Source organism: Nymphaea colorata, chromosome 5 (genome assembly GCF_008831285.2).
Source record: "Nymphaea colorata isolate Beijing-Zhang1983 chromosome 5, ASM883128v2, whole genome shotgun sequence".
NCBI lineage: Eukaryota > Viridiplantae > Streptophyta > Magnoliopsida > Nymphaeales > Nymphaeaceae > Nymphaea > Nymphaea colorata.
In genome coordinates, this window is record NC_045142.1 from 25368641 (window position 1) to 25379557 (window position 10917).

Genomic DNA, 10917 nt, shown 5'->3' on the forward strand with positions numbered 1-10917 from the left:
CCGTTGTACTTGTTCAAGGTCAACTGTGTCATCTTTGTCGTTGTAGAGATCATTGAAGTGGAGAAGAAGGTTACAAATAATTAATGCAATAAGCCCATGTGACTGCGTTAATTGCTTCTTTATGTATATTATTTTTTAGAGTCATCATGTTTAACCCAAGTTTCGTATCATGCATACATGTTTAACCCAAGTTTCTTATCATGTATACCTTGCATGAGCACCTTGATGTGGATAAAATAAATAAATAAATAAATATTAAGGGATATTGCTTTCTTTGAATTGACTGTGCCGATGAGAGAAAGTTGCGTGTAACGGTGCACATGGTGCGCATATAGGAATGAAGGACATTTTGGCAACTTATTAAAAAGAAATGTCACCTATAATCTTTTTACTTTTTTTCATTTTCATTTTTTTTGTTTTTACAAAAGGTTTTTTTTCCAATGTAAAATAAAGGTATTTTAGTTATTAAACATACTCGTGCATGAAAATTCATGCATCAGTATGACACATATAACTAGGTTAGAGCGTCAATGGTATTTGCTTCATCGAACACTGTTCAACCTTTCATGTTAATTCAGTTTTTGCGATGGCTGGTGTAACAGATAAGAGATGTTGCTTCCTTTGAAATGGTGGTCCAAACGAGAGAAAGTTGCGTGTAACGTATGATGCATACACATTACACAAAGGAAGGACATTTTGGTAATTTGTTAAAAAGAAATGTTTTATATAGTTTTTTTTTACTTTTTTTTATTTTCATTTTTGTCTTTCCAATTTTTATTCAGTGTAAAATAAATAAAATAAATGTATTTTAGTCATTAACCATAATAGCTCATGAAAATTTATGCACTATGACACATATAACTAGGTTCGAGCGCTGTATTTTAGTCATTAACCATAATAGCTCATGAAAATTTATGCACTAGTATGACACATATAACTAGGTTCGAGCGCTGAGGGGTGTTTGCTTCATCCAACAGTCACTCAACCTTTCATGTTAATTTAGTTTTTGCGTTGATTGGTGTAACATATAAGACAAAAATTGGTAGGCAACCAATATCCATTTCAAATCTTCACAGATTGATAACTTTTTATGCTTCAAAAAATGAGATTAACGATGTTCAAGTTAAAGCATCATGAAGGCAACATTCTTGTGAAAGAAAAACATCCATTAGGACAGGACAGACAGGATGTCCTGTCTATTACACTACTGTTCTGTCCTCATAGACAATGATATTTCTTATCCAACGTTTGATTATTTTAAAAACAGAACACTATGTTCTTCTTGTCTGGCATTTGTTTCGTATATATTTGTTCTGTCCCTTTTGTTTGATGTTTGTTTCTGTCTTGTCCGATCTATCTGTTCTGTTTGTCCTGTTTGGTGTTTGTTTTTATGTTTTGTTCGAACTATCTGTTCTATCTGATGTTTGTATCTTCTCTAATCAGTTTTTTTATTATATTTGTTGTCTGCTATATGATGATAATAATATCTTTTTTTTTTAACAGGTTATATCAAAACAAGAATAAAATTCATAACACAGATCTACAAAAAATCAACTCTTTCAATAGAGACATATATATAACAAAAACATCATTACTCTGAAATGTTCAAACATCTATATAATCTCCAATATCAAGTAAAACTACAAAATGCAAATAGTCTAAATGTTCAACTGTTCAAAGCCATATGTTTGAGTACATTGACACAAAAATATGGTTTGTATATAGTCATCTTATGTCCTACACACTACTCTTCCCGTCGAAGCCATGTAATACTTGAGAAGAGACATCATTGTCTTGTTCTTGCATTTTAGAAATTAAAAAGACAAACAAATAATTAGGTTATCACCATAAAGTATTAAATAATCAAGTATAATGAAAACAATGACATATAATATGATGAGAATGTTACACAATCAATATTTTACTTGAAACATAATCATTTCACACTATTGAAGTAATCTGCTCACGAAGTTCATTATTTTTTTTAACATGTTATATCAAAACAAGTATAAAATTCATAACAACATGTTATATGCAAATCAATACATTCGATAACACAGATCTACAAAAAATCAACTCTTTCAATAGAGACATATATATAACAAAAACATCATTACTCTGAAATGTTCAAACATCTATATAATCCTCAATATTAAGTAAAACTACAAAATACAAATAGTCTAAAATGTTCAATTGTTCAAAGCCATATGTTGGAGTACATTGACACAAAAATATGGTTTCTATATAGTCATTTTATGTCCTACACACTACTCTTCCCGTCGAAGCCATGTAATACTTGAGAAGAGACATCACTGTCTCGTTCTTGCATTTCAGAAATTAAAAAGACAAACAAATAATTAGGTTATCACCATAAATTATTAAAATAATCAAGTATAATGAAAACAATGACATATAATATAATGAGAATGTTACACAATCAATATTTTACTGGAAACATAATCATTTCACACTATTGAAGTAATCTGCTCACGAAGTTACGTTTGTTCAGTATTTTCATCATCATTTATAATTTCACTTACTTTACTGTCATTTATATCATCATAAGAAAATTGTTCAACATTTGGATTGTGGTTGATTATAAAATTATGAAGAACACATGTTACTTGTACAATTTTAACTTGAGTTGATATTGGATATGACACATGGTTCTTTAAATTAAGAAACCTTGCCTTAAGCAAACCAAACACTCTTTATAGTAGTGCCCAAAGATGAATACCTATAGTTGTATAATTCTTCGTTTGTCTCAATTTGCCTAGATCCAGACACATTAAATTTTGTTAGATGGTACCAACATCTTTTATATGGAGTTAATAATCCAACAATATTTGGGTATCCAATATCGCAAGATAATGATTACCTATTTCATAATAAAAAATTTGTGTTTTGTCAGTCAAACAATTAAATTGATGATAGTAAATTTAAATCATGAATCATTATTTTCTCACCATGTGAAATTTCTAATGGATGAAGATTATCTTCCAGTGCACTCAGCAATACTCTTGCATTAGTTGCACTTCCTTTCCAACTGGCTAGTATGTAAGTAAAACCGCATATCGATCCCACCACTACTAAAACATTTTGAGATAAGAACCATTTTCTATTTCATCAACGATTTTGGCCATCTCTTCGGGCATATACTGGAATGTGTGTACCATCAATTGCTCTTAAACAATCCTATTGATAGGTAATATGTGTTCGTATTCTAAATGTTTTACCACAAATAAAAATGTTTACTATATCTATTATGGATTATAGTTGTTTACCTTAAAATATGGAAAGAAACATGGATCTTCTCTAACTCGAGCTGGTGTAGTATCATCTCTATGCCCCACGTATTCATGTGCAATACAAAGAATTGCTTTCAAAACTAAGTTGAAGTACTTACTAATTGTTTGTCCTGAGTGCTGAAAATCATATTGGATTCATCGATTTCATTGATCATGTCCCAAAGTAACGAGAAACATCACTATTTGTTCTTCAATTGTGACTTCTCTTGCATCAGACAATAACTCCCCACTTTTTAACAAATTGCATAATAATGCATATGTTTGTTGATCTACCCTCAATAGATCTAAACAATTTCTTGGGTGTTTGTGCATACAGTCATGCACATATTGGGCTCCTACTAGTCGATTAGTATGTACTAAATTTTTATTAGGTCTACCTTGAGCTTTCAAGTGTTTCATCATCAACCACATAATAAAAATAAAGATAACTGTGGATATTTCGTCCATCCTGATAATAAATACACAAATTCATGAGAATAAACACTATTTAATTGCAAAGAATTGTGAAAAAAAAATAATCGCAAGCATGAGTTCATAGCAATTTGCTATATATCGCAAATTATAAACAATTAAAAACATCAAAAATACACTATTACAAACAATTATTATATATCACAAATTACAAACAGTTACACATCAAAAGTAATGCATAATTACAAACCTTCATAATGATATTTAGTTACAAACATTACATATTGTTTAGCCAATCTGCATGCGCAACCAAGTAACTTGCAACTCACGTGGCATCATAAGAAAAGTGTTTGCTTTATCAAAATTAGAAAGTAAATCGACTGATTTGAAAAACAAGTGATTATCTATTTCCCCTTTTGCATGCAAATCTCTTAAAATTGCTTCAGTCTTCTGCAAAGTTGGGTTTTCACAAGTTGACGTATATACTCACCAATGGTTTCAAAAGTATCATCATTCATGATTATAGAGGTTCTCGCTCTTTTGTTTCCCCTCATGTTGTTAGAGGTTTCTCCCTGAGTATGAGTATTGCTATCCATTGGTGAAGTAGGTAACTGAAAATCATTCTCATCTTGTTCATCCACATTTATTTGTATATCATCTAGTGTTCTACTATATATGCCACTCCTATTGTCACCCAATGCAGTAGAAGATTCCCAAATTTTCATTGCATGCTCATAATATTTCCATGTTGCTCACAATTTATATTTTTTTCTATTTGGGTATTTTGTATATACTCTTTCCACACGTTATCATCCGCTTGTATAATTTTTTTATCTAGGTCACACCCAAATCCTGAAGTAGTAAGCATCTCTTTCATCACTTGTAAGTCAGGTTTTGCTCTTTTCAACTTGTTTCGAATTTTCTCTAATGTGTAAACATTGGTCCATATGCTTCCATTATTTTTTGTTCAACCACCTTCATAGATGTTTCTCTTAATCCACCTGATTATTGCTTTCTTGAAATCTTAGCTTGCTCTAACATCATGTCAAATAAAAACTGCACTTGATCTTCAGCTCATAGTTTGTCATGGTGGCTACTCATCCAAGTTTAAATAATAGAAGTACAAGAAGATCAAACAATTTAGTTACATAAAATAAGTTTAAACAATTGACTTCTTCTGCAAATAAACAAATATACAACAATAATATAAAAGCGAATGCTAAACATAAATCCTTGATATGCTTAGGCGACATTGAATTTCTATAAGAGAGACTGTAGTTGAGATTCAAATCAGATGGATAAAGATAGCATGAGTTGATGTGTCTATACTTATGAGAAACAACTACATTCATCCATGTCTAATTTTGCTATAAGTAAGTAAGTAGAAGGTATTTTTGGGGGCAATATGTTGCGAAGGTGATGGCGGAAGGAGGATGCCTAAGCACGAAGCAATTTCAACTGGCTAAGATGGATTAACAGGTGAAAGGGAGAGGGGGAGGGGAGAGTGGAAAGTGGGAAGGAATGAAGAAAAGAGAGGGATAGGGGGATTTTACATCAAGCTAATATGTGAGTCAACTTTGGCATTCAACAAGAAAAGAAGGAATATAATTGTTTGCCTTGAGGGAAATGTGTGCTGAAAATGGGCCGAGGGAGAGACAAGGGCTGGAAAAAATGAGCAAGAGAGAGAGAGTGAAGGCCACTTATAAGAAACTAGTGCCTGTAAAACAGATGGAGTCCACAATCATAAGCATTTGCTATCAACCAAATCTCATCCACCACATTAGTACAATATAGTTCAAAGTAAATCACATTACTAAGACCTGAAACTAGGTGGAAAAGAGCCAAATGGAAGGCCCAAAATCCGGGTTGATTTCTGACGCCAATCCAACTTATGCTAGAAAAAATAAATAAAATCCTATAAATCGACCTACTATCTGCAGCCCCACATGGAGAGAAGATGATAAACAACGATTGGGAAAAAGGCGAAAAAATGGATGTGTCACACCCTAATCTTTTGACCCTCAAACAAAATTTTTTTTAAAAAAAAAACATAAAGCATTGAGGTGCGATGACACAACAATTCAAAAAGGAGGAAACTATGCCATTCGAAACAATGGGCAAACTTTCATTTATATAGCAATTTCAGTTCATACAAAATCACATCTATGTGTCTGATAAAAATCACATCTTTCAAAACTTAGCCAAATCCTGGAGAGTAGTCTCAATCCATGATTGGCTCGTAGCTGTCCTAGGCAGTTATCATTCTATAATGCTTTCTAATGCACAATTGGGGTCGGGGAGATACTCGACTCGATACCCCACCTCATCTGTCCTAAGTAGTTATCAATCTAACATGCACATGCAATTGCGTAGAAATTTTTAAACAAAACTAATCACATAAACATTAAACTCTCATGCATATATTCATTCAATCACTTTACAACCATTCAATCACATCACAATCATAGGATCCAACGATCCTAGCAATACACATTTACAAGTTGGCCCTAGGCAGGGATTTGCCTGGAATGCCACCATACCTATCGCGCATCCACAAAACACCTAAAACGCCTCGAGGTTCAAATCTGGTCGCTCAAGGTCTATTGGATGTGCCTGGTGTACCTACAAACATACACAAGTGGTATATTCTCTACTTGTTTAATTTCACAATCCATACAAATATAAAACAAAATCATTGAGGCACATGTCATCGCCTCAAGAGGGTGTCGACCCACAAAGCCCTCCAATAGGCCTCTTCTCAGCCCTAGAGGTTATCGCCAAATGGTTTAAGTTTCGCACTTTCGATTTGAACTGATCACTAATCTGTTTCTCTCTTGATTCCTTAGTTGAGGCGTCTTCCCAACATACATACTCTTTCCCAACCAACATGTACTACGCACGTCGACAATGGCATGTGCCACAAGTTCACAACGATAGTCCTACACCTTCTCCACACTGTCAAATCTCTAACATGCTCCCTAATTGCTTCGAAAATCAACCCATCATGCTTATAAGATCTTTATAGACATGAATCACCGTCCCTCCAAATTAGTTCTAGACCTTCTCTAAAATAGTAACGTCACTAACATGCATCCTAATTCATCCATTCTTAATCTAGCATGCTCCATTAATAACTATACATGCTCCAACAACAAATATTCGACAACTTAGGCTCAATTAAGCCTTGCTCACCCCAAATTTAGACTCTTAGTTGCTGTAGTCCTCCCGTCAGCCACCTAGCGAGTTTGATTGATCACCAAACAATAAAAATCGTGCAATGCCGCCATCCCCAACGCCGTCTAGTCATTGTTATGAGGGAAAAAATGTGTCCCCAAACTGCAATCCAATCCAACAACATTAAATAGGGTAAGATTTAGCCAAAGATTGGGGGAAGGAGGGAGCTGGCGAAGAGGGAAGACTGAAGAGGGCTGCACAGCAGTGAGGCCGTGCGAGAGGGAGAAGGGCATGGGCAGAGGGGTTAGAGTGTTGCGAAGGAGGGAGAAGGAGAAGAAGGAAGAAGGAAGGAGCAAGAAGGAAGAGGCAGCAAGATGTCAAGAGGGCTTACCAACGCCATCGTCGCCCTTCCTCTGCTGGCCCAAGCGTCGCCACTGCCACACCTCCAGCCTCCTGATTTCTCCTGTGATGCAGTCACAACATAAGAGGAGACAAAGAGGGGAAAAGAGGGAGAAGGGGGTAATGTCGTGCTTCCTCTTGTGCGTGGATATCAGGTCCGAGTCTAGACCTGATCCAGATCGACCTGCCCAAAACGAAAAGCATTACAAGATGCCCTTAACTCAACGAGAAGCTGCTGCTGGGCTGCAACAGAAGCTACAGTTGGTTTGCTGGTGGATTGCAAATGATAAATGACAATGGGAAAAGGGCAAGAAAAATGAGTAGGGCTGCTGTCAGGGAAAAGGAAAACAACAGTGAGAGAGAGAGAGAGAGAAGCAGCCTGCGCCTAACCTCGACAGAGATGCAGAAGAGTCGCTGCTGTAGAGAGCTGTCGTTCCTGCTAAGGAGGGGAGAAGAGGAAGCTGAGGAGCTGCTGGTGAAGAGTTGGCTGTTTCAACCCTCAAGAGAAAACCCTAATAGAAGGGTTTTGAAGGAGGAGAGAGAGTATTAAACGTGAAAATACAAAAGCAATTACGAACAACATCAAGCAATGTTGCAGCGGTCGCCCTCCAGCGGAGACAGAGGAGAAGGAGTGAAGACGGGCACAGAGATAGAAATGGAGGAGAAGGAAATGCTCGGGGGGCGGAGACGGAGGAGGAGGAGAGGAAGAGATAGGTCGAGGGCAAGGAGAGCTTGGGGTCACAGGAGGTTGTTCTGTGTTGTAGCGTAGGTAAACCATGAAACGCGGTGGAACTCTTTAGCCTTTTATACACCATGTTCTCTGTCCATCGTGTCATGAGTGTTCTTTGTCCAATGGTTATTTTGATTTTACTAAAACAGAATGCGTTCGTTCTGTTCCATGGTGTTGCAATGCCATCAAACGACTCTAAGGGCACAAAAGTTGAATGTAGGTTTCTGTCATGGTAACCTAGCATTGGGTGGTCCTGCTCACCCAAAACCTTTCATGTTAATTCATAAAGAGTTGTGTTTGAACAAAAAAAAGCAAAATGATTGTTAAATTCCACAAGTAGCCTTTGTTGACGGTTATTTTAAAATATCATATACATGTAAGGCTACATGACGGTTGTTGTCCTTTGTATATTTTTCCTTTTTATATTTGAAATGATTCCTAGGGACAACTTGGTCATTCTAACATTTGATTTATTGATGTTTGAGAAACAGAATAAAAGGTTGAGCATTCGTTTTATTTTCATAAAAAAATGAGTGCCACTCTCTTATTTGCCCATTCGTAGGTAGGAGTGAACACGAGATGGGTCGAGCCTGAGTTTAGTCAGCTCGAACTCAGCTTGACTAATAAAACCTCTAGCTCGAGAATAGTTCGACAGAAGAAACTCGAGTTTGACTCGATAGTTACGTGTTGAGCTCATACTCGACTCAATTAAGGGCTCAACAAACTCATTTGAATATAATTGATATTCATCATCTCGTGTTGAGCTTGAGCTCGACTTGATTAAGGTTCGACAAACTCGTAAACTCGTTTGAATATATCGACTTGATTAAGGCTTGATAAACTCGATTAAGGCTTGAGCTCGACTCGACAGTTACGTGTTGAGCTCGAACTCAACTCGATTATTTGAACGAGTTGACTCATGCACTCGAGCTTGATTCGATAAGCAAATGACTCTGTTCGAACTCGTTCACGAACTAAGCTTTAACGAGTTGAACTCGAGTAGTTCGACTCATTGTTTAGCCCTATTCGTGGATAGATGATTTGAACTTTTTTTCTAATATTTATTGCTTTCCCTCTCCAGACATATTTATCCATGGGTCATTATGTTTTTGGTTTCGTGTACACAAGATCTGTGGCAGAAATAAAAATTTTTCATGAAGACAACTGAATTTTGACAGGGGCCGAAATATCATTTTTCAAAATTTTCATATGAGATAAGTAAAATCTTTTAAAATTGACATGAAACCTTTTAATTTTTTTTGTTAGGGGTGGCCAGGCCCTGCATGCCCCTTTTGGCTCCGTCCCTGCACAAGATGACCTGATACGATCTACATTTTTGCCCGTATAAGCAATATTGTATGGTAACCTATATCGACCCATCACTGATATGATTATTCAAACAATAGAACCCAACTTCCAGACTTATATAACCATGTCATATGAGTATTAAGTCAGTTAACTATCGATTTCACGATACTACGTTGCTTATGCATGTCAATTCGTGGCAACATTGACTGCATGGCAATGTCACCTGGGTGCGCCCCATTTGGATCCGCACCTGCGTCGACGCGATGCGGGTGTAGGTTCGGGTGCGGGTGCGGGTGCGCACCTGACTGAATTCGTCCATTTTTGGTCACGCACACGACTCGCGTCAAACACGAGTTGGGTGCAGTCAATGTAAGGCACGACCCTAGTAGGTGCCTCTCCCCCTGTACGAACCAGGGTGCGGATGACTAGAAAGGTTGGCTAAGCAGTACCTAGCCGGTTCGCGTACGAAGTAAAACCGAGTGGAAGGAGTGATCGCTGCCGGTAGACCGCCAGTAGCAGTTGCAATGAATCGTCGACGGAGCCAAGCGCTGAGCCACAGTGCCATCATATTGAAATAACTAAAGGCACCAATTAAGGAGACAACCGAGATAAGCTCGGCAAGATTGCCCGATGACAAGCTAGCCAACGGGCCAAGAATCTACCTCATTCGACTACAGACGGCTGAGGCACGTGAGTGGTCGAAAATCACAAATTCGGCGGCTAGAGGTCTGGCCACTGCTCACTTTCCAGCGACCCCTCATGATCCCAAGATGAAAGTCTAGATTGCCCATGCTCAATTAATTCGATTAAGAAGCAGGCCCAAAGTCGAGAAGGGTAAAGACGTCTTTTGGCCAAGGCATTTAAGCCAATCGCGTGACCCGAAGAGCATTAACTCTCCCGTGCGACCTTTGGAATCCCTCGCGTCCAACCCCGAGGCATTCATTCCTCAAGGCCTCCATCCTCACCGTCCCACCTGCCACGTGTCACCATCTGAGGGCCCCAATCCTTCAAGTCCCCTAGGCGCATTCAAGGTAAGCCTTAAACTCACCTCGCACCTCTTCCCCCCTCTCTTTGTAATCCCTCATTAGCCTTTAATCCCTTCTTAATCACCTTCGTAACTCACCATTAGCCTTAACTCTCTCTCTCGAGAAGCTCCCCTCTCCCTCGTGGCTTGTCCAAGTCATAAGCTTTCTCTTCCCCAACTGAGGCCTTAACCTCCCTCATCAACACCCTCGTAATCCAACCTCGACATTAACTAAACATTACTACTAGTCCAACCCTAACCCTATCCTTTGACTTAGACCTAGCCCGAATCTTCTAGGCTATCTTACTTGACCTACCTCACCCACCTAGCTAAACCTTCAGTCGTTAGTGCCCTTAGCCTTCCTAGCCTATTCGGACTTGCCCTTCCGTGAGCTGATCCATAATAAGAAGGCCAGGAAACACCTTCCACCCTAGCACTACCGCCTCTCCCGAGCTCATTCCTTCATTCGGAGTTTGGTTCCCTTGCCTTGGAACCCCATAGCTAGGTCATCCCTCTCCAAGGTAGGCCGTGTCCCTTGGCGCTCGTCCCGCAATGCCACCTCG